General features: G+C 40.6%; 1 long non-coding RNA gene across 1 annotated transcript; it reads right to left on the bottom strand.

Moving 5' to 3' along the window:
- Nucleotides 1–1,224: 1,224 nt before the first annotated feature.
- On the bottom strand, nucleotides 1,225–22,039 carry LOC120408719. Its single transcript, XR_005600913.1, has 5 exons — nucleotides 21,957–22,039; nucleotides 21,406–21,466; nucleotides 20,673–20,745; nucleotides 1,661–1,687; nucleotides 1,225–1,321 (listed from the first exon to the last, which is right to left on the bottom strand). It is a non-coding gene; the product is annotated as an uncharacterized LOC120408719 (long non-coding RNA).
- Between the last annotated feature and the right edge of the window lie 3,415 nt (nucleotides 22,040–25,454).

Below are 25,454 nucleotides of genomic sequence, written 5' to 3'. Positions count from 1 at the left end.
CTTTTACTGACATAACTATTACCAACAAGTGTCTCCCCACTCTGTGAAAACGGGGCATTAGCTGAGACTGTTTCTTCTCTGCCTTGTGGAGAAATGGAGGGAGAAGAGTAGACTATAGGGGGGATATGCTCACCTGCCTACACATACATTCCAACCCTTGAGAAAATTGTTCTGAAAGTTAATTGACCCAAAGACTTAGTTATTTCTGCAGTGCCCCTTCCACACTCGGGAACCTTAAAGAAGGGCCCTCTGGACAGCCACTAACAGGAATCTCTGACTGTGGTTTCATTGGAACTGCATTTTGGGGAGCTGGGTAGAGCTGACTGAAAGCTTTTCACCAGAACTTTTGACCAAAAATTGCTTTTTTGAAGGGAATGAAAAAATTCACAGAAAATGTTAGTTTCCTGATTTTTTTCAATTAACGTAACAAAACCCAAACCAATTTCAGTCAAAATGTTTAATTTTTGGTTTTCTAAACTAATCTTCCCCCACCCCGAAATTTCTCATGAAAATCAACCAGTATTTTTCAACCAGCCCTGCAGAACTGCAGATGGACTGGGATCAGTGCAGAGGCCTTGTATCTCTAGTGAGTCTTGGAAGTCAGACATAGAGGAGTCTCCAGAATTTGGATTAAACTTTCAAAAGGAAACCTTACAGATTTTCCTCCCCCTCTGCTACCTCCTGACAGTTTTCTTATAGGAAGATAGAAATAGGCCCTGAAAACACACAGATAGGACTGAGGAAAGACTGTAGGGGCAAATCCTGTCCTAATTGACAGCCTGTGCAATCACTTTTGATGTTAGTGGAGGATATAAATCAGGTCAGGATTTGACCTATAATGTAAAACTAATCACAATGATCTTGGTTGGAGTCCTAAATCTTCCTGTAATTTTGTGTAACTTCACTATCATGGTAAATGATTCGACTTTGTGAAAAGAAGAATTCAGTTCCAAAGAAAATGTTATTAGTGAGTTATCAGTTCAATTATCTCTGAAACCAGTTCCCACATGAAAACTGTTTCAGGAAAATGTAAGTATTTGGCGTGTCGTGATCATCCTGCTGGAATGAATGTTAAAAAAAAAGAAGAGAAAAAACAATTTAAAAAACTTTAGGGGAGAAAGAAATGTGAATTTCCTCTTAAAACATTGCTATCATGCTGCTTCATATTCATTAATTAGTCTGCGGTTTCCTTCGTGTTTAGTTTACAAAGCCACTTAAACCCACGCACTCATTTAACATATTTATGACCCCAGTTTTCTTTCTTTTCTCTGAGACTGTACCGTAATTGTTCTCTGGTCTCAGAGACTGCAGAGTGCCTTCCCTGATGAAAAGAGACAACATAAAGAAGGAAATGAATGTGTGAGGGATGAATACCTTCCACAAAACAACTGGGTGCAATTTGGCCCATGGCCCTGGGGGTCACTTTAATAGAGTGGAGCCTCAGCCTCTATTGAGTGTATGGGAGACTATTAACTCTTAACAACTCACAGTCTCAGGTTATTTATTTATTGCTTAAATGATTTGTTATTGCTACTTGAATTTAATATACCCTCTGGGAACTGAGATGGCAGCATCATGTTACAGAAAAACTACAAGTTATTTTAAAACTGTAATTGAGTTTTTATGAGCTCCATAAAATCTTTCTGAACAAATAACTTACCGTTAGTCAGAAACTTCAGCAGCAGATCTGTAAAATGAAGCATGTATTAGAACAGTACGGGTATTTGTGTTTCTCTTGGGGGCAGGCGTTGAATATTTGTTACTTTGTGTATTTTGATTATTTGAATATAATAATACTTTACACTTATGTAGCACTTTATGCTTTCAAGGGGCTATACAGATAAAGTACTAAGCATCTAAATTACTCATTTCAATTCAGAAGCACCGCACTTTCAGGGATAGTCCTCTACAAACTGGTCCACAGCTTAGCTAGGAAAAAATCTTTCAAACCATGGCACAGCTTCTCCATCTGGCAACTACAAATCAAAATGCCATTTTTGTTTGGCAGACTGTTATTTTTGATACAATTTTCTATCTCTGTGTGTGTGTATTTGCCCTGCCTCCATTGCAAATGTGCCCCCCCCCCACACACTGCACATCCATCTTCCCTCTGTGCTCTTGTAGTGACCTAATGTAGCCAGATGCAACCCAAACTTCTTTTGTCTTCTCTGCTACCAAAGCACTTAGCTCAGTAGCAGGAGTACCTGCACCTCAGCCTCACAACGCTCTCTAAAGGCCCCCACCCCAAGCAGCAGCATGTAGTCTTTCAGGTGAGTGGGAGGCTGGGGAAGGGATGATGAAGTGAAGCCACCAGCAGAATAGTAATAAAAATATACAGTGAAAAAAATCACAGAAAAGAAAAATAAGGCAAGAAGCTGTGCATAGAGAAAGGTACCAGGTAGGAGTGGCAGGGAAAATATAAATATAATATTCAGGGACTGAAGACAAGAAATAGACAGAAAGGCAAAACACTGGCATCTGTAGTGGAGCATGCCAGGAGGTGTTATGAAGACTTACGTCCACCACAAGGGAGCTTCATTGAAAAAAAGTTTGCAAACTACTAAACTAAATAGACGTAGTAGTTTTAATCTCTCATTGGTTGAAATCCCTGTCAAGCCTCTAATCATTTTTGGGGCCATGGTATGGACTTTTCTATATTTACTTTGTCTTTTTCTTTGAGATGAAGTGACCAAATCCAAATATAATATTCAAGCTCAGGGCACCTTATTGATGTATATAATATAATATTTCCCATATTTCTCTTATCTGTTCTTAATGCAGCCTGACATGTTCATTTTTTTGATTGCCACTTCACATAGCTTGGGCATCTTCACTGACTCGCAGAGCTGGTCAGAACATTTTAAATTTTAGAATCATAGAAGATTATGGTTGGAAGAAACCTCAGGAGGTCATCTAGTCCAATCCTCTGCTCAAAGCAGGACCAACACCAACTAAAACATCCCAGCCAGGGCTTTGTCAAGCCGGGCCTTAAAAACCATGAAGGATGGAGATTCCACCACCTCTCTAGGTACCCCATTCCAGTGCTTCACCACCCCTAGTGAAATAGTGTTTCCTAATATCCAACCTAGACCTCCCCCACTGCAACTGGAGGCCATTGCTTCTTTTTCTGTCATCTGCCACAACTGAGAACATCTGCCATCCTCTTTGGAACCCCCCTTCAGGTAGTTGAAGGCTGCTATCAAATCCCCCCTCAGTCTTCTCTTCTGCAGACTAAATAATCCCAGTTCCCTCAACCTCTCCTCATAAATCATGTGCCCTAGTCCCCTAATCATTTTTGTTGCCCTCCGCTGGACTCTCTCCAATTTGTCCACATCCTTTCTGTAGTGGGGGGACCAAAACTGGATACAGTACTCCAGATGTGGCCTCACCAATGCCGAATAGAGGGGAAAAATCACTTCCCTCAATCTGCTGGCAATGCTCCCACAAATTCAACCCAATGTGCCATTGGCCTTCTTGGCAACAAGGGCACACTGCTGACTCATATCCAGCTTCTCATCCACTGTAATCCCCAGGTCCTTTTCTGCAGAACTGCTGCTTAGCCAGTCGGTCCCCAGCCTGTAGTGGCATGGGATTCTTCCTTCCTAAATACAGGACTCTGCACTTGTCCTTGTTGAACCTCATCAGATTTCTTTTGGCCCAATCTTCCAATTTGTCTAGCTCATTCTGGAATCTATCTCTACCCAAATTTTGTCAAACCCAAATCTTTTTGGCTCGAGACAGAGAGAGAGAGAGAGAGCACAAGAGACAGACTCTCTAACCTGCTGGTTAAGACACTGGCTTGGAATCTGGGAAACCTAGGTGCAAGCCCTTGCTCTGCCTGAATTAGAGTGATCTGGGATGAAAAACTCTGCTCTGATTTAGTTGTAACCTCTCAGGAAAATAATCCAGGTGTCATTGTGGGCAAGCAATAGAGATGACCAGAGGATGACAAATTGGTTTCTTAGCTACTTTTGAGGTTTCAAAATTTCTTTTAATTTTGCATTAGAATGAAAACAAAATCTTTTGAACATATTTGCAAAACCAGAAGAGTTGGCGGGGCAGGTGAGGACAGAGAGTTGCTAGAGCACTGAATTGGGATACAGGACATCCAGTTTCAAATCCTACCCTGTCTGAATCAGAGTAATCTGGGATGAAAACTCAGCTCTACTGCCTCTCCACAATGATGCCTGGATTATTTTCCTGAGAGGTTACAATTAACACAGAACCAGTCTGAGTGGATGGGTAGTTTAAAATATTGCTTGCAATGTGTACTACCTTTATCTTGTCAGCAATGAATTTCATGTAGCCTTTTTTTTTTTTTTTTTTGCCTGTTCTCTTCTTGGAGTTCCCCACAATCCTCCTGAGGTTGACAAACCTGTATAATTTTGTGTGCCATCTCACTAGTCTATAATTTCTAGAATCCCTAGCATTTTATTTAAAGAAGGGTAGAACTCTAACTACCCTTCAGTATAGCAGTTGAGTTTTTGTCCTTGTATTTTGGAGGGGTCTAAATTATATATTTTTGATAGTAGCCCACCTGGTTAGTTATTTTGTTCTTTATAACTCTTAGATGAATGCAGTAGGTCCTGGTGATATTTTGTAACTGAGTTTCGCAAATTGTTCTGTCACATCCATTTTTGGCTACTTCTGTCTCTGATAGTATCCTGGTACTATTTTTGGTATGATTTTCCCTGGGAGAATGTTGAACTTTATTATACTATTTCCAGTCATTGATAAAAAACATTTTTTTGTTTTTTGGGGGGGTTTTGTACCTAGCTTTTTGTGTGCATACAGTACCAATTAGACTGCAGGCCAGGACAAAAAAACCCCACCAACCTGCTCCCTCAATTATCATGAAAATATGTTGTACCACCCAGACACCTCCATTCTGATTAACTGTGTGTGAGAAAATGCCATATTTTCTGTTCCATGTTTTTAAAGTCACATATGGGCGAAATCTTGGCCCAATGGTAGTTTTGCCATTGACTTCAATGGGGCTAGGATTTCACTCATGTACTTTATCTTTTAAGCTTCCCTAAATCTATAAGGATCTAGAGATATGCAGACCAACATACTAGGAAAAGTTTAGAGAACTAAGGGGCAAATTGTCCTCTACTTGGGCATGGGGAGGCAGGGAGAGGCAGAAAAGCAGCAAGTTTGAATTCTCTGACATTCTGACTGATAATTTTCCCCCATACAAGAGAACAGTAAAAGGATTTCCCCTCCCCCCAAACCTCTGGATCTCCCAAGACCTGCCAGAAACCAGAGCCATCTGCACAAAGCCCCTGTGCTTCACCACCACCTCCATCTGCACACAGGAGCTGTGCTCCCATGTTATCCTTGAATGCTGCTGCCCCTTCTTGCCTGATCTATGAGATGTGTATTAATCATAGTGATTACTTACGAATTCTCACTAACACTCTGAGGTTTGGTAGGTTCTTGTCCCAAGGTCAGGCCAAGTATTATTAAAATTACTGTTCAGCTGGGAGCCCTGATGTGCATGATTGCAAAACTCAAACTTAGGAAAATCCTTCTGTATTTGTAATAGTATATTAATACAGTTGGCAAAGTCACCAACACTCTCAGCCAGCAAGGTAGATAGAGATAATACAGAATGTGCATCTGAACATCCATATACTCACAACATCCCTTGCAGAACAACCTGACATGTTAACCATCACCTTCCTCAGCACCATCACTTTCCTCATCAACATTGTCATCCTGGCACCTCCCAAAGGCTACATCTCTCCCTTCCCCCAGCACACCAGCTGGGATACAACTTTTGTAGTGTGTTACGCTTATGCTGTTACGTCTAATGCATATTTAGTAGGGCTTTCTCCCCTCTTCCTCATTTGTATTTCCTCACACTACTAATGTAGGGGTGCCTTTCTCTTATAGGATAGTGTATTAATCATCTCAATTTATGATCATATACATCAATTCGTTACCATGGTGCTTTTGTGGTCAGACACCTACAGACGTTCCTATCCTAAAGTATCCCAAAGCTAGTGTCAGTTCCATGTTTTTGAGGTTACCTGTTATAAACTTTCCCCTTTCCCAGTTCCCCAAAACTCAGGATAACTATTGGGTCATTTATCTGTGCCGAAGTTCACAGGCCTCAAAGCCTTATGCTAACTGCTTAAGCCAATGTTTTATAGGATACACACCTGAAGCAGGCTCATTGCTTTACTGCCGTAACTTATGGCTATGCCTTACCTAGCAAATACCTATACCAATAGGCTACACCCTCAAGCTCCCCTCTCTCCCTCCTCCCCCCCGAAAATGGATGGCCACACATTGCAGTGAGGGAACTGGCATAAATTAATATAGGCACAGTCACAATTAATCTTGATGGGATTGAAGAGGAACAATGCTGAAGAAAGCTGCCAGGCCTCTCCCACACCAGGATAGCCCCTCCCTACAGAGTACCCACAGATGTGCTGTACCCCTTACCTGCTGCTGCTTTTTGTTCCACTCCCCTTCCAGAGGGAAAGCTGAATAAAATCCCCATATTCTATGTTACACACACACACACACACCCTATACAAGTACATTAAAAGAATGTTAGGTTGAGAAGTCATGAGCTTGGAAGTTAAGGAATGTTACATTTCTGGTTGCCTGTGCAATCAGAATTCTGTCTCTTTCTGCATCTAATATGTACAGTGAAGGAGGCAGAGGTCTCGTAAAAAATGCTATGTGTAATTGTGTAATTAAAGATTGTACCTTAAAGGATATGTACAATGGAGCACAGACAACCACATATCTGGTATTTCCTAATTTTCAAATATATGACTTAGTTACCTAAATAATGTTCTTTTGATGTACTTTTTAAATGAAAAAAAATTATACTATATGTCAGGAAGCAGGGCCTGCAACAAGCCAGTCTCCCATCAGCCTAAGGAGCACAACTAGCCTGTAGTAAACTGCCTTATTAGCTACATGACCTGATTGGTGGGAAGAGCAGACCAACTCTCAAGGCAGTGACTGTTCAAAGCATTTGTCCCTGGCTGCAATAGCTCTTGTGCCAGCTTGTTCCCAACCCTGTTCTTGCCTTGCTTCACTCCAGGTAACCTGGCCCTGACCCTCTGCTCTGATTCCCAACTTTGGCTTTGATCCTTGGCTTTGGTGCCTGGCTTTTGACTCCAGCTGTGACCCTGGGCTCTGATTCCTGACTACCACTACTGCTCTAACCACTGGGCACAACCATCCATGTTCCAGTTACTGACACTATATACATTTCTCCCTCATTAGCAAGACTTCAGCATGGTACTACAGACTTCTGTCACTTGAGCTGCAGAACTAACCACTTTAGGTGGTAGTTGACTGTTAGGAGAAGGCTGCTATCCCAGAGGTTGGTCTGGTGTCATGTGCAGGGTGTAATATGAGGCAGCCCAGCCCAGTTGACTCTCCCTCTCCCCAAGAGATGGAGAGTTCCTGGTCCATGTAGTGCCCACAGAGGCAGGAATGGGTGACTGGGGCCATAGTGTATACTTTGAAGCAAAGGGAGCCAAGCCCAGCCCCACTCCCTTTTCCCACAGCTAAAGTTGCTCCAGCAGCTCCAACTACAGTGTTGTCTGCTGTGGATTTTGCTTTGGTAGTGATATAAGTCTGGCCTCCGATGCTGATTGCTATTTATTATTTTGGTGGGCTGCCTACTTTTTCCAGAGGACTGTAAATGAGAAAAGGGAAATGGCAATTTTTAACAGTTTATAACTTAGCAACGCCAGAATGGAATTTCCAGGGACAAAGAAAAAGGCACTTTCTAACATGAGCACTTTTCCCTTGTTAAATGGCAAAGGCCTGATGCAAACAATGGAGGTGTTAGAACATCTCAAAAAAGGTTGCAAGAATCTTTACTAATGGAAAGGGTTAAGCAACCTAAACATAGCGGTTGCTTCAGTAAAAATCCCCGAACCCAACATTATAAATCCAGGAAATGCAAAGTTACATTTTAAAAGAAATACAAAATTGTTAAGATTATGAAATGCACAGTGGGAACACCCAGAAAATCTTAACTCTTCCTTGTAGTGACACCATGCAATAACTATATGATTATGATTAAGGAATTTTAGCATTAGTGGTCCCAGATTAGATTAGACACATTTTTAAAGACACATTCAATTTTTTTTCTTTTATTTCCCATTACATCAACATAGGACAGAAATAAGGTTGTCTGGGTACCGTAACTGTGCATTTCCATAAGCTTAGTATATTTGGATTTCCTTGAAATTTAACCTTAACTCTGAATTTATAACACTTGGTTTTGGGATAATTACAACATCCCTGTCCAGTATTTTATTCTAAATTACTGATAAATACTCTCAGCTTTAACTCCTTCTTAACATAATTTTTATCTGGGAATTTCCTTGGTGTTTGTTTAATGTTTACTGTTTATTTATGATTTTTAATCAAACTCAGCATGTTACCATGTGATATTTCTAATGATTTGAAGATTTGAAGGATCAACCTTAAGTTGCTTTTTTATTTTAATGTTTATGGCTAGATTCATCAGTACACTCTGGATGGTTTTTGTCATGCTGGTGCATCACAAAGTGCATAGGGGCCAGCTAGGTTTACAGCTGCTTCGTACCTGAAACAAATATTTTTTAATTTTCAGTGACCTGAAAAAAATTGTTATTCACCCAGATCTAATTTAGAACTCACTCATGTCTGTAGGATCCAACCCTGTGGTAAGAGTGGTATGGGTTGCAATGGATGCAAAATGGGTGGCATTCTGCTTAGGATATTACTAAGATTGCAAAGTCACACACTCAAAAGTTAAGTCGTGTTAGAATTACGGTTGCCTGTGCACCCTTAATTTGTTCCCCCTTGTGCAAATGCATTATGATGTTGTCTTCAGGTACCTGATCACATAGTATTTTCTCACGAGACCTCTGCTTCATTCAGTGCACAGAGTGGATAGTACTCAGTGAAGAAAATAGCTATTCAATATTTCTGTTTTCCCCATCAGTCAGTCTATGGCCCCATGTCTTATTTCCTGCACACCATCTAAGACTGCACTGAATATCAAATTATTAATTTCCTCATAGGCTTTTCTTTGACACTCATTGCCCTGGTATCTGAATAATTCACAAACATTAGTGAATTTATCTTCACAACCCCATTGTGAGATAAGAAAGTATTACCCTCATTTTACGTGTGTGGAACTTAGGCAGTAAATAGGGTAAGGTCAAAATGTATAGGTGTCCACTAATTTTGGATGCTTTGCTGATTGGGTGCCCAGTCTGAGATTTGATTTTTTCAGAGGTGATGAGCATTCATAGTTCCCATTGACTTCAATTGGACTTGCTAGTGCTCAGTACTTCTGAATGTCAGACCTTGGGTGTCTAAATATGTACACACAGAAAATAAAGGACACATAAATAGTGGATATCTGTCAATATTTTCACATAGGAGACTTGTCCAGCAACACTATATAGGAAGTCTATGACAGAGCTACAGCTATAACCAAGTTCTCCTGGATCCCAGTCAACTACCTTAACTGTAAAACAATCCTTTCCTTTCATGCATATCTCTGTCCCCCCAGTTACCAACTTTTGCAATGAATGGCCCTGAATGCTGTGGGCAATATCTTCATTCATTTCACAGCCTAATTCATTCAATGAGTACAGTCAAGCCTGTGCATTGAATGAATCATGGCTGCTATGGAAAAAATAGCAAGACTGTATCATAATGCAGGATACCCACTAGACCACCAGAGAGACCTACAATATAGATAAAGAAAATCTAGTGAGGGAATGGAACTCCCCACCAAGTAATGAGTCTTTATTATAATAGAATGATTTTTAATTGACTCAAGTCTGAGACCTACAAGGCCTGGACCTAATGTAGTGTTACTTCTGGGCCGGGGAATAATTTCCCCATGATAGTTTTTAGTGTGACTTCAGTAGCCCACCAAGGAATGGTGGACCCATAAACAAACTGGACCCAAGGGGCTAAAGCCTCACAGGGAATACCTAGCAAAGAGCCAACAATTCACTGGTTTCATTCCAGCTGCAAAAATCTTACCAAAGCTCTACTTCTGATAAGTGATGGACTAACATCAAGTATTTTGAAGGGTCTCTTTGGATGGGAATTTTCAGAGAACTGCTGAACCTATTGAAATACCTCCGGGGAGCTAGAACTCTCTTCTCTCCACCACCATAACCACCCAGAATGCTTTATCTCCACCATGAGTCTTTATAGAATTCTCCATGGTCTCCCCAATAAACAGGATTTAGCGGGGAGGTGCTGGCTCTTTCACCACCCACCAGCAGCAGACTACCTTAGAGGCAGGCTCCACAACCCTTCCCCTGAACCCTGGGGCAGCACCAGGTCCTGCAGCTGTCCATTTTAAATGTTGTGCGTAATAACTGAATCTGGACCATTAGCTCCAAATTTCCTGATTTTTAACCATTCAGAGTGCTGTGGTTTTTTTTAAATCAAACTAAAGTATTCTTATGAGATTCTGTTGGTTGAAGGTATATTGATTTCTCACCTAACCTATCTGAGCAAAAAGAAATTTGAGAATTTCCTTAGTTGTTTTTCAAATTTTATCATAATAATTTGTATATAACAATACATAAAAGTCAATGCATTATAGAAACATTAACCAATTAAATTTTTCATCAATAAATCCCATGAAGGCATTTCTATTTCATATTATAATTAGTAATGCAACACCTGAATTGGAAGTTCTGACTTTCTTATACAGACATCTAGCACTTATTTGTCTTCCCTTTTAAGTATATGCAACTCTCAACAGGATAAAAAGCGATGTGCAGATTATGACAAAATAAATGGTTGTTCCACTACCAGAAGGTTTCTCTAGCACAGTTTGGATGTTCTTTTAACCAAAGTTTGGTTTATGACTATGTAAGGTCCACCAGTTCCTGCAGCGGAACATGTTAATTTCTTGAACAGGAAGAGCTATTTATCTTCTGGAGTTTGCTATGGGAGCCGTGTCTGTGGATTTCTTGCACCTGAGCTTTTCGGTTCACTGAATCTACACTCTCTACCATGTGTGTCTGTACCACTTACAGGGTCTTTAAACCTGAGCTTTGTACCTAGCAGGGCTTGTTAACTCAGCTGGGTTAGTAGTTTGCAAGAATCATGATTCTTAAACCAGAATTTTAAAACAGTGATTATTTGAGAATTTTTGCTCGCTAAAAATGGCAGGATTGAACCTTCTGCTTTCATAGATCTGTGATCTGATTTGACATTATCAATGATATATGCCTATGATGATAGATAAAATATCAGACTGGATTTTTGTGCCCACCTGAAATGGATTTGAGGTATATAACTTGTATTACCATGACTTATACCAAAGATCCCCAAACTGTGGAGCGCACCTCACTAAGGGGGTGTGGAGGAGCCTTCGGGGGGAGCATGGGAACTGGGTCAGCCCCCACAGGGCACGGGGAGGGAGCGCCACCCAGCCCTTCCCCACCCCCACCTTTGCTCTGGTCTCACCTGCAACTGCATCCCCGGCTCCCAGCCCCACGCCTGTCCCTGTCCCCAGACTCGGCACAGCTCTGCTTCCAGCCCCACAACTGCCCCCTCACCTCCAGCCTCGGCCTCTGGCTCCAGCTCCATCCCTGTCCCTGCTTCCAGCACCAGACCCACCCCTAGCTGCGGCCCCCTTGCCCTGTCTGTTTCACCCATCCCCTGAGCCATGGCCCTGGCTCGGGGGTGCGGGGGCGGACAGAGGTAAGAGTGGGCGCGACCCTCAAAGGTTTGGGGACCACTGATTTATACTGTAGCGTGTTTCCCTTAAAAGATCAAACAATATATTCTTAATGTAATAACTTTTGTTTCCTTCATCTTGGAAAAAACCAACAGCCTTCACAGTAATTCTACTGGGGAAGAATTCATTTACACTTTAGACCTTAATTTTGACTGGATTCATACATTCATACATTCTATTTTATAGCATTTATAGCATCTATTTTATAGATGGGAAAATAGCTACCTATATCTCTCCTGTGTGCATTATATGAACAGCTGTTCTGTTCTGCCATTTGGGTTTTTCATTTCAAGTTAGGATATAGCTTGAGATTTTCCATCTTTCCTTCAACTCCATGCTTTTGGGGTCAGATAGAAATCCAAAGAAGGACCACAGAAAAGAGAAAAAGAGGAGTGTCTCACCCAGATAGGCAAGTGAAATGAATTCCCAAATACATACAGCACTGTTTTCAAAATCTCTGCTGAACAAGCTAAAACTGCCTTCTCACCTCTACCTACAGCATTGTTCCCTACACTCTCTGCACATACTCTATGTGGGAAACAACTCAAAGTCTCACTGATCATGGCAACGTACTGGGGCAATATTTACATAAAAACACCAGTTTTCTCAGTGTATTAGGCACAATCAAGCTTTGGCTTCTTATTTAATTCCTTTGTTTTCCTGAACAAAGTCTTTTTTCTTGCACAATGCAAAGAGAACTCTGCTTCCTCATTTCTGTTCTTCACACAGTAGCAAAGGTGATGTCAGGTGGACATGTGCTATTGAGGGTCTTGCTCTAAATCACCACGTTTCTCTATGCATGTAAGCATCCTGCCATAAGGCAACAATATGTATTTAGTGTCCTTGTGCACCAGTGTGTTCACCTTCTGAGTCTTGAAATGGAACTTGCTAAATTTGGGTTATGAGGAGCCAGTGGGTGCCTTGTGCTCCATCCTCCAGGAATGTTCAACCATACTCAGATTTCAAGGTTACTCAAACAGGGCTGGGTGAATAAAAGGGAAGCTCAGGAGATGCAGCCCAGAATCTGGCCGAATACACAAATACAAATAACACAAATACACAACTGTGACTCTAATCCTATAAACTCACCCGCTCTCCACGTAATGAGAGCGGAGATCTCAAAAGTATTGCAACTCTGGAAACTTTTCATACCATTGATTATAAATGAGAGAGTCGTGTACATTCTTCACACGTGCTTTCTCACAACTTTCCTCCGGGGAAAGAAATAAGGCCTCAGCCTGTTTCAGTGAGTGTAATGCACTGACACCTGCATCTAAGTGGCCAGTCTTCACCGGCTTAGAGAGTACAGGGTAAAGATGAGGGGTGAAAGTAAGCTGGTACGGGCCGGTATGGTGAACCGGGGAGAAGCCAGTACCAGCCCATATGCAGCCCATGTTAAAGCACTGCCATGGCAGCACTTTAACATCCCTGTCTCTTTTGCCTCCCCTGTCAGCGGCTCTGCCGGTAGGGCCCATACTGGCAGGGCTGCTGATGGGGGAGGCGGCGGGAAGGAGCAGCAATGTTAAAACGCAACCGTGGCAAAGGACCCTCCTTAAAGCGCTGCCACAGCAGCGCTTTAATGGCGCTGCCCCTTTTCCCCCCACCCCCAGGCTGCTAACAGGGCAGCTGCCCAGGGGCCAGCAATTTAAAAGGGCCTGGGGCTTGGAATCAAGGGCCCTTTTAAATCACCATCAGAGCCCCGGGCGGCAGGGGCCAGGCAGCATGGATGGGCTGGCTGGGGGAGGCTGACCCTCCTCAACCCTGCCCCTTCTGCCCTAGGCCCCGGCCCCCGTACCGGTAAGAATTTATTATTACTTTCACCCCTGGTAAAGATGTATATCTGGTTTGTATCTAAAGGGCACAGGATCACTTAGCCAGGAGGAAATCAATGGGGGAAATCAGATAGGCACCATGAGATTTCTAGTCTGTATATAGAGTATGAATAGTGAAGACTTGGTACCTAGCTCATAATGGAATGAGTGATGGGAAAAGGTGCTTATAGACTGTCCGTATGTAAAGGGAAAAATCCAAATCTGGCAAACTGGTAGCACAGAGGATGGGCATATCTGTGGACAGAATGTGGTGGCTGGATAGTGATTCACATGTCAACATGGAGTGTATGGGGGTGGAAAATGGTGAAATGTAAATGGGGACTAGGGGGTTTCTGGTTGTAGGTGGAACATTAGCATGGATATGAGGTCAGAGTTAAACTTGTTTGTGGAACCTTACCACCCACCATAAGCGATTATTCCAATAAATCCTCAAATGTACTTCATACCATTCTGTTCTGCCTTTGTTAGAAGCCCACCTCTGTTGAGCAGCCAATTTTTGTCAGTCTCTTGAATGATCACTTAAGATACTTGTCGTAATTAACTATTCAAAGGACTGGCAAAACTGGCTGCTGAACAGAGATGGACTTCTAGCAAAGGTAGAGTAGAATGATAGCACATTTTGAGAGTCATTGGAATTGTTTCTTAAGGTAGGTGATTGCCTAATTAATTCAGATCTTATGTTCAAAGAAGTTTAATTCTGACCTCATATCTTATTCTCATATCTCACTTTTTATTTCCAGCAATAACCCTGCCTTAATGAAGCTTTTTGTTTGGCTTAAGTTGCAAGAGAGAGGGTCCCCTTAATGCTTTCACTGCAGAGAGCAAATTAGTGTTGATGCTCAGAGACACTGAAAGTTGTAAGGAAATGTACATTATTGGTACCTTACTCTGCATCTTTGTATTGCATGGTCATTTATTATCATTGCAGTTTTTAAAAAATATACAAAGAAATGCTCCTGACCAAGTGAACTTGGAAATCTTCTGTGGCAAGTGCTGAAGAGAGGGAACTGGAGACTCATCTGGGGTAAATCACCATAGCACCACTGAAGACAATGGAGATAGGCCTATTTACACCAGCTGAGGATCTAGCCTGGGAATTCTTGTTGTAAATCCTGCCTGTTTTGCTAGGAACACTGTAAGGAAGTGTTTTATCTACACTTCCTTACAACAGACATTTTTTATGATTTCCAAATTGTTTAAATTTTATTAGGGTGAGTTTAGAACTCTTTGTTCTCTGGACTGTGCAAAGAATGGGTGCTGGGGAAATAGCTGCAATTTTGTTTTTAGCTGCTGAATCATAGATGATGTCTCACATTTCATTAGTGTTCAAGATCTTAACTCCTCATATTTCTCAGGTTCTTTTCCTTTTTGCACAATGTATGGAAGGACAAGAATGTGTAAGCCCCACAGCTACCCCATTCAAACTTTCACTGAGTCGGTGTAATTGGATTTTGCACCTCAATTTGCAAGATACAGTTCCTCTGCACTCCAAGCTTTTTAGTGGGCAGAAAAATAAAATAAAATAAAAATAATAATAAAGACAGGGCAGGCATTCACAAGGTACCAGGTCTCCACACTCTTCAGCTGAGACCCCAGATTTCAATGTACCCTGAAAAGAGTGATTAATTTAAAGTGAGTGGAGTCTGTTTCTTTAAGACAAGCTCATAAATCGTGAAAGATCACCACTTCTTTTCAAAAGACTCTCCACGGTCTGAGTTTCCCTTCTGGGTCAGTAAAGGCATTGAAGTTTTAATGGCATGCCATGGCAGATTACACGATACAGCTGTCCCGGCACCGTGAAAATTAAGTTATGCCCCGTGTCAGCAAGAGTTTTTTCCCTTTTCTTTCCCTACCCTCCCCCCTTCCCTCGCCTTCTTTCTTTCTCTTTCTCTGTCTCCTTCTTCATTCTCCTTTCTGCTGGGAAGTGCGCATCTGAGGGGGAGCTGGGAGCTCGGCGGGAGCTGCTACTACTGCTGCTGTTGGGCCTCAGCTATTGAGTGTTAGTAAATGGAGCTGATGGGGTATTAGTGAAGAAGAGCCATCAAAATGGAGGCTTTTGTTCCTTCTCTTCTAAGCAAGGCCAAGCCACAGAAGCCACCCCTCCCTACACACAAACACACCTACCCCTCCATTCTGCTTTCCCTTTCCCTTCCAAATCTATACAACAACCATGCCCAGCCACCTCTCTCTCTTTCTCTCTCTCTCTGAGCGCAGTGAGCTTGCTACTGACCACCCCTCCCCCAGCCCAGCTTTTTGGCTCATGACACCAGACCAGCTCAGTTAGACAGAGAAACTGTTACAGGAGGTTTTACGATCTCTCATTGCCAATGATGCCTGTTTCTTCCAGGACGGGGCCTCAGAAGGGAGAACCCCCTTTGCTTTATTGGGCCTTTTGCATTTTAAAAAACCCTTTGGGGCCATCATAGATTCCCCTGTATCCCTCCCCCCACCCCCACCCACCCCAAGAGAGAAGAAATCAGTACAGTACTATAAATACACCCCCCTAGCCCTTTTACAAGCTCTAATGGGAGTCCGCATGTGTGAGAGTGAGAAGAAGAATGGGGAGAATTAAGTGGCAGGTTTCTTGCTGCTCTAGGTGATACTTTCCCCAGCTCAGAAGACCCACTTATTGCAGGAAATAACCCTCTTTATCCCTCCCCAATCAAGTCACAGCTATTTGGCATGTCTTTGTTATGGAAGCTTTGTAAGTTAATTAAGACAAGTAATAAAAGCTGAGTTAAAAGCACACATTCTCTAATGGCATAAAGGTTTTACACTCACTTTTGATATCACACGATTGCAGTAATTTTATGGTTTAACAGGTAAGAAGTAAAGATGGACCCAAGTTAGATCCAAATCTAAAGTTTCTCAAATTTCATAACATACAAAAATATTACCAATATAAAATGCTTGCAGCATACAATATACAATCATTTGCATGTCAACAGTTTCTGTCTTAATTCTTTTGCACATTGCTTAATAGCCCTCATTCATGTTAACGATCACTTCCTCATATGAGTCATTAACATAAGTGGGACTGTTTGTGTCAGTGCTCACCAATGCCAGGGTACCACAAGTGGGCTCTTTGTAGCTTTATTTCTATCCATTCCAGGTTAACTGGTTAGAGCATGAGGGTTTGATGCTTGCATAATTCATTTACCGTAGTTTATAAAGGTTTGCTGGCTATTAAAGCATCCCATATATACAGGTTATTTTCTTCCATAGGAAAACTTTTCCATATCTTTAAACATCAGTCAGCTGAAGGTATAGTCACACTTTTGCAGTGAGTTACACCAGTGACTCAGCGTGCAAGAAACAAGAATTAAAACCTTTTTAAGATTTTAATACAAATACTTTAATATTAACTCATCTTTATGTAGTTTTTTTCTCCTTGATAAATGGACATGTAGATAATTCAGACAGTGCATAAGACCACGAAGATATCAGTCCAGTACATCATGAGCCAAATTCCACCTGATGTTTGGGCTCTCATGTGTACCAGAAAATCTGCAGTCAGACATAGGACAGAACAGAAGTGTTTTGCTCTTTTGCTTGATCCCTCAAAATCTTCAGAGAATTGGTTCTGCTGGTCTTTGACAGGTACTCCATGCGTGTTTCCACAGAGAGGACATGCACGTTGAGGATATAGTTTGTGAATTTTTAGCAACTATATCCCCTGATCACACGTGCTCCACACTCCCACACAGATTGCTACTTGGCACAAATAATATCAGTTGAGAGACTGTGCATGGGATGGGGGAGTGTTGTATCCACCTCTTATATAGATACAGAATTAATGCTGGTTTTGCAACATTAGTGTAAATCTATTTTTTGGGCGGAAACTGTGACATTTTTCTCTGTAAATGTTAGAGGAGGAAAAAATAAGGGCTGATTTGCTACTGCCCTGCACCTTGTGTAGTCATTTACATGTGTGCAAAGTGGGTGTAAAACATTACAGCCTGGTCAACACACAAAATATGTACTGTTTCGACTATACTAGTATAGCTAAATCAGTTAGGGTTACCAATCCTCCAGGATAGTCCTGGAGTCTCCAGGAATTGCAGATTAATCTTTAATTTAAAGATTATGTCATGTGATGAAACCTCCAGGAACATATCCAACCAAAACTGCAGTACATTTTTTATGTGTACTATAAACTATATCAGTATCATTAAGGCACTACAACCCTCTAGTCTGCAGTCATGAAAGTGCTTAAACTGGCATAATTTATTCCCTCACATTTAAAGATAACGTGTTTATATATTCTTGGATTCCTCAGTTGATTACTGCTTGTTGGTGTGAGGTAGGGAATGGGTTGTTGTTTTGCTTTGTTGTTGTTATTCACTACAAGGGAACCCTTCTTCTTACTTCTTGACCCAGATTGAGGCTCTTGGTGTGTGAGGGGAGCATGGGGTTAAGGGGAATTGTCTGTCATAGTAATTATCTGGCCCTGAGTGCTCAGAAAGGAGGTGCCTAGAGACTGGCCACTTCACTCACTCACACATGCCTACACATACACACACCAAAACAGTTCACAGTTTGATTGGAAGCTTTTCTCTTCCCCTCTCTCTCTCAGTTGTGCTGCAATCCATGTTAAATCAGCTCATTCCTCCTTCTCAGTAAATCTAGACAGGCCTCCGCTTTAAATACGCTGGACCACACAAGGGAGAAATATCAATTCCCCCATCCCTACCCCTCCTTTCCTTAGCCATTTGGAAGCCTGTGTTCTAATAATAAATGGTGGTTTTGGAGAAAAAAAAGAGACAATCCTCCCCTTTTCCCACTTTTGGAGTGACAGTTCTGGGGCTTGGTCTGGGGAGCCCATGAATTGGACTTGCAAAGGGGGGTCCCTATAAATCTGGGCCTTTGCTCATTGTGCTGAAAGTTTAACTGCTTTACTCTCACTCACAAGGGGAGGGAAAGAAAATGACTTGTAAACATGGGGTTTAGAGATATTGCTTTTTTTTTTTTAAGGTGCTTGTTGCCTGTCTTTTTGTTCCTTGGAAAAGTAACAATGTGACACAAAGTTTACCACTTTCTCCCCCACCTAGTTCTGTTAGTTTGTCTCTGCCTCTGTCATTGCTTATAATACAGCTTGGGAATTACATTATATAAGTATTTGGGGATACAGTTTGAATGAAATATACTATACAAATTATAATTGTATTGTGCTGAAAAACAACTACAATTCTTGCCGACTCAGTTCTGGATAATTTAGACAATAAAAAAACGATTAAACAAACAAATGAAAAATACACAGACATACAACCCTTCCTCCCAATACACACATACCTTGGAGGAATGCCAACTGCAATTGCCACAAACTAAACACAGCTTTATGTTTTTTCACTGATGCTTTTACCCATCTCATATTCTGCCTTTCTGCTCATGACTAATTTCTTGATCCCATTTCATGGGTCACAGAGCAACATACCAACCATTTAGTAGCAATACATGTATACATACTTTGTGGATATAGTTTGAATATGATTTTATCAAATTTACCAAAATCCAGGAATTGCTAAACATGGCTAATGTATGTGAGTTCTTATAATTATACTAGTGGATTATTCAGCTTTATAATGTAATATTTGTCCCCCAAAAATTATTTGAATCTGAGACATTAACTATGATCCCTTGTCTCTAATAACTGCAAATAGGATAAAGGAACTAGCTAGTTTCTACTTCCATGCAACATTTAGTGTAAAAAATAAAGTTTAACACAGACTGAATCAGAGATCACTTTTTTATTTATGGGTAAAAAGGAAGTGAAAAAAGTGTGAAACAAAATTTGCTTAACCCTATTGAAAATAATATCATGATTATATGGAGATTTATGCTGTATCACATTTACTGTAAAGTCATAGTTTGAATTTCATCAATCCTTGAAATCATTTGATTGAATAATAAAAGTAAGACATGCAAAATAATCCCAGAAATAACCATATGGTGAGTATGAATGTTCATAGATCAGAAAAGAGAGAGAAAGGCTGCCCACTTTTTGTACAGTGGCTGATTTAGAATACATCTTATTAAAAATGTTTAAAGGAGTTAGACAGTACATTTGTGTGTATGTTTGTGACTCTGTGTGTGTGCATGTGTGGGTAGGGGGAAGGGAGGTTTGAGAAATTCTAATCCTGTAGCTCTCAGGACCTGGAGAGTTGGACCCCATCTGGTGTAACTGGATTAAAAATCTTTTCTCATTTCAAAGGTTTGATCTCCATGAGGGTTTGATGTGATGAAATCAAAGTGGCAGCTTGGATTTGAAAACTATTTGGATTTGAACTTCCTAATGTCTAGTTCTGAGGGAATGATTGGAATGGATATAAATGTGTGGTAAACACCAATGCATTTATAAAGAATGAGTTATGCTTGAGACAACATAAGGATATTATATTGCTAAAATAATAGCGATTATAACAATAATAAAACTGTTAAAATTAAAAGAAAAGAACTTTCATTTTGAAATGATTGGGTCGTATTGTGCCATCACAATACGACCCATTTTAGCAGAACTCCCCAATGGCACCAATGGAAAATTCCACTGTAAAATTCATAGCACTACATTAATAGTAATAATAATCAATAATAGTTGTTTTTATCCAGTGATTCAGGCATGAGCTTGGGACTTTGGAAACATGGGCTCAATTCTTGCCATACCTCAGACTTCCTGTGTGATCTTTGGCTAGTCACCTAGTCTTTCTGTGCCTCAGTTACCCATCTGTATAATGGGGATAATACTTCCCTATCTACCAGGGGAATTGTGAGGATAAATACATTAAAGATTGTGAAGCATTCAGATACTGTGATAATGGGGGCCACATAAGAATAAGTATATAAGATATTGTTATTACCAAACTTGTGTTGTGCTTCACAAAATCAAAGAATAATATATGGTTTAAAGTGAAATGGTACATACATTAAGAAATACAAGTTTAGAGTTGGATTCATTAAACAATAACCATGCATTTAAAAGAATATATGTACAACCACTTGTAGGTGGAGTGCACAACATTCATATACTTACCTGTATCAAGGGATACAATACTTTTGCATGCTACCTTATTTAACACAGAAAAGATCAATCAAACCTTGCTTGGCTGCAACTGCAAGAAAATTATTGTAGGTGATAGTCTCAAAATCCCTGGGCCCAGTTCTTCACTCCTGAAGTTAATGACAAAACAACCACTGACTTAATGATGAAAGATCAGATCCCTGAAGCTAAAGGCCAATTGATAGCTACTCAGTGGTCCAGAGGAAGGTGAAAAAGCTACAAGGCTCCTACCCTGTTGCCATTTTTCTACATCATCTTGCACAAAACATCAAGCAGTATAATGGAATGGATTTAACAGCTCCCTCTATGGATCATCTGAGAGGTGTGAAAGAAACCAATTCTCATCATTTAATCAATAAGGACATGCCAGTAAAATTCATGAAGTGCAGTTTGGGCACTGGATATCCAGAAATTTGCTCTGAGCACCAAAATGAGAATGGTAGTCAGGAGCTCTGCTCCTCAGGCATTACAGAGCTGCCTATTTATTGCTAGAGATAAAGCTTCTCTGTGCAGGAGACAGAAATTTCTCAGGGGCCAGTCCAAGACTATAGAACAAACAGCCACAGGAACTAAAGACCATCACAACATCAGCTGCAAGAGATGATGCATTTCTTTGACCTTGTTTTTGCTAATATAAACATATAGTGCAGTGTATATATAATATATTACATTATTATTAAAAAAAACAGAGATAACCCCTCCCAAAAAATAAATCTCCTTGTGAAAAAGAAGAGAGAAAGAAAGAACCACACATGGCAGATTCTACTTACATTATTCAATGCACTCCTGGAAGGATCTCATCTACTACTGTGATGAAGGCCATATAAGAATCTGACCAGAGTAGACAAAAATATTTATGTCCCATGTCAATCGTTTCATTTTTAAATACAAATTCTTCCTAAGGTGGCTGTGATCCAAACTGGTTCTTGAAAATACACTAATGAATATATTTCATTTTAGAGAGAAAACAGAGTTTGTCTAAAGTGTCAAAAAGCAGTAGCAGATTGTATGAATTAATAAGCAAAATCCAACATTATTGAAACTACACATGATAGTATCCAGCGAGGAGATGGGGAAACATGCCACAGCAGCCACAACACTAATAAATTATTTGAGAACATGAACTACATTAAGTTAAACAACAGTAGCTTTGTCCTCTAGAAGGCATTTCAGAGCTAAAATGAGGATTTAGTATTCATCTGTACTACCATCATCTGTTTAATCTGATGCATCTCAATTTACTATCCAATGCCGCTTGGTACGAGTTTTCCATTTCCACCTTTTAATTATCCCTCCATGTTAAGGTCTCATAATTTCTTACCAGGGTTTACCTTCACTGGGAAAACTGTCCCCCAGTAGGGTTTAACCAACACTAGCTGGTCAGTGTAGACCCATCGGTCCTGGCCAGCATTGTGTCAGCTAATTTGATTCCTCACAATTGTATTTAAACATGCCCAGTGTGAACACTCCATTATATTGCTACATGTTGCTGTACAGTTACAGGTGACAATGTTTGGATAAGATATTAAATAGAGGTGGGGGGTTCTCCTGCTTCTGATGGCTGTTGAAAGGGAAGTTAAAGATCCCATGGAACCTTTTAAAAGGAGTAGGTTATAACCCTCATGTCTAGTCACCTATTTTCTCTCAGACTTAAAAAAAAAAAAGAATTATAATGTCCATGGCTGTATGTGAGCTATAGCTGAATGTACAAAAAGGCTGATTTTTCAGAGGAGCTGAACACCTGCAGTTTCCATTGATGCCAGTTGGAGCTATGGTACTCAGCTCCTCTGAAAATCTAGCCCCACTTTGCTGATCTAATAATTGCTGTTACTGGACTGGTTTCTGGGTTTATGATGTCACTGCACTCCCAGTATCTAAATCACTGCTTTGAAAAGCTCTTTGACATACTTTAAGTATGGAAGGTACTATGTAAAATCAAGCTCCATTAATCTCAAAAGCCTATAAAATTCTGAAATTAAAGCCATAATCCAGGGAATGGGCTAGATCAATGGTCCTTAATTTGTGGGTCTGGCCCAAAAGTGGGTTGTGGCTTGGCAGGGACTATCTTTGTATCTTCACAGTGCCTCTCACAATGGAATTCAGATCATCCACTGGTGTTCATAAGTGCTACATTAATGATGATTATGATACTGAATTGATGATGAGTGAGTGAGTTCTGGGATTGCCGCCTTTACACACAGTACTGCTTTAACCTCTCCAAATAGTGGGAAAGCAAAAGGAGAGGAAACAGAACACTAGACCAGATGCCAAAATGCTAGAGGGGCCAAGAGCAGAGAAGATAAAATGTAAATTTTGTTTTTTAAATAGGAAGCTCATGGCAAGAACCTAATAGGGAGAGGAATCTATGGCAGGAGCCAGAAGGGTGTGTGAGTGGTGGGAACCTGAATGATGAGAGTGTGAGAAATCTCTTTGTGAGTGAGTGAGAGACTGAAGTGGAATTTGCCCTTAATAATTCAGAATGCTCAATGTTTTGTTCTTTCTTGTCCCATATCATGTTCTCTTGGCCGTCCATAAGAAGACTACAGTCCCAGCGGAAGGCCCAGGCTGTGTTAGGATACCTGCTAGATGAAACAAACAAATGGAAAGAGAATTCATGGGGTTTTGTAGATTTGATTAATAGGACATGAGTCAATAACATTCATTTTATATGATGTAAATATTAGAGCAGAATGTTGATAGGGAAACTTTTTTCATAGATGGAATCTATAACTAACTTCAATTTTGTGAAGGATGTCCTCGAGAATTTCAAAGAACCCAAGTGCACTGATACCATGTTAAAAAGCAAAATTAAGGGCACCCTCATCTTTCTTTCTTTCTTTCTTTCTGAAAGATGCCAGATAGATAACATCTTTGAAGCTATTTTTAACTTTATTGTTAGTTATAATAATCTTAGATCTTATTTGTAAGACATTAGAGAAAATAAAAATTTTCAATTTATGTATTTTGTGCATTTCACAATACTCTGTGTGCAGTGAGTTTCAGTGCATACTATAGTAATTTTCTGTGTTGTTTGTGTGGGTCGTCCATACAGCAACAGAAGAATGAAAAATATTTTAAAAGATAGGAAATATATTTGTAAAACCAGAAAAATTGGTAGAGGGATTCAGAGACAAGTATAGTACCAGAAATCACTTTTAAGGTTTTTTTTTTAATTTACTAGATTTCAAGTTGATAGTGTTCCTTTAACAATTTGTACTTCTATAGCAATTTCTACCTGAGGAGCTCCAAGTACTTAACAAACATTAATGAATTTAACCTCACAACACTCCATATGATTGGCACTTTCTTCAACTTTTTGGAGAAATCAAATTACAGAGAGGATAAGTGACTTGCCCAGTCATGCTGCAAACCTCTGTCAGAACCAAAGAATCCAGACGTCCTGACTCCACACTGCTGTACTTTAACCATGTCATCATGAAGTCCTGTATCCACAGAACTGATGCACCATGGACAGTATCAAGGCAGACTTCCAGACATTGACCAACCAATATTACCCTTAATATTGATCGGGAGAGCCCTTCTATATGGGGGAAAAAGATAATTCTCTCTCCTTGGCCATTCAATTCTTTGTCACTCCACTGAGTCTTCCAACAAAAGTGCCAACTAATGGCAATTTGTGGCAGTTGCTTGAATCATAATGTCTCATTGTGATGTAGAAACTTATCAGCTGGGAACTGGAATGAGACAGCTAACTCATTTCACTTAGGACACTCATAACTACTGACGTTCGCTACTAATTCAGGTATTCTGAGGTTGAAAGGACTCTAAATGTCATGACTAATCCCCATCCATTTTATTATATGTAGACCTCCTAGAGGAAGGGGAAGAAGTAGTGCCTCCATCTTCTCTCTAAACAGAGTAAGGAAAGGCCACTTCTTCCCTTCAAGCAATACGATTCTGTCTGGAAAAAAATAAATAAAAAGATCCTCACTGTTACTCTGATTGTTTCAAGACATTGGTATTCAGTTAAATAGAGATAGTTGAGAGTGCATGTGCATCTTTATGTGGATGCAAAACCCCCTTCTTGAAGGGTTGGATGAGAGACTCAGTGAAAGGGGCCTTTGCGGATTTTCACTTGGGCTGATTTGGCTGTAGGAGTATTTCTTCCCTTGCCTAACTGGTGAGGATTCCAATGGCATGAGTGTGCCCTAGTGACTCTATAGCTCCACTGTGTTAATCTGAAATATCAGGGCAAAACATATCACAAGAACTCAGGTATCAGAGAGGAGAAGCAGTGCACGGGGCATGATAGCACAGTAAATGTGATCGCACTAGTATAGGTTAACTTACATCAGGATTGCTTGATGCCTTGCTTAGCATGCAGTGAACCCATAGGCTCACAGAGTACCAGCCTGCCCACCAGCCCCCCATTAACAACTCAACCCCCCAAAACACACATTTTCTCCCCCACATGGTCCCAATCTCACAATCCTTTTCAACTATAAGCAAAATTCTTACTTCACCTGGAAATGACAAGAAACTACTTTGCGGATAATTTAGCAAGTTAAATGAACTCGTGGTTAAGGGAGATTGCATTGTAATTCCAAATGAAATGAGAGAAGAAATCCTAAACCTCATCCATGAGGGACATCAGGTACTAACTAAATGTGGTGCATGGGCCAACCAGCCAGCGTGGTGGCCACGCATCAGCAAGGACATAAAGTATCTGCATCCGAATGTTGCAGAAATAACAGACCAAACCAATGCAAGGAACTTTTAATAACAATATCTCTACCGGATAGATCTTGGAGGAAACTAACTGCAGATTTATGTGAATTCAGAGGACATCATTACCTGG

This window comes from Mauremys reevesii, linkage group 6 (assembly GCF_016161935.1).
Source record: "Mauremys reevesii isolate NIE-2019 linkage group 6, ASM1616193v1, whole genome shotgun sequence".
NCBI classification, from domain to species: Eukaryota; Metazoa; Chordata; order Testudines; family Geoemydidae; genus Mauremys; species Mauremys reevesii.
The sequence above is the reverse complement of the archived record's forward strand: the minus strand, read 5'-3'. Positions and strand labels throughout refer to the sequence as shown.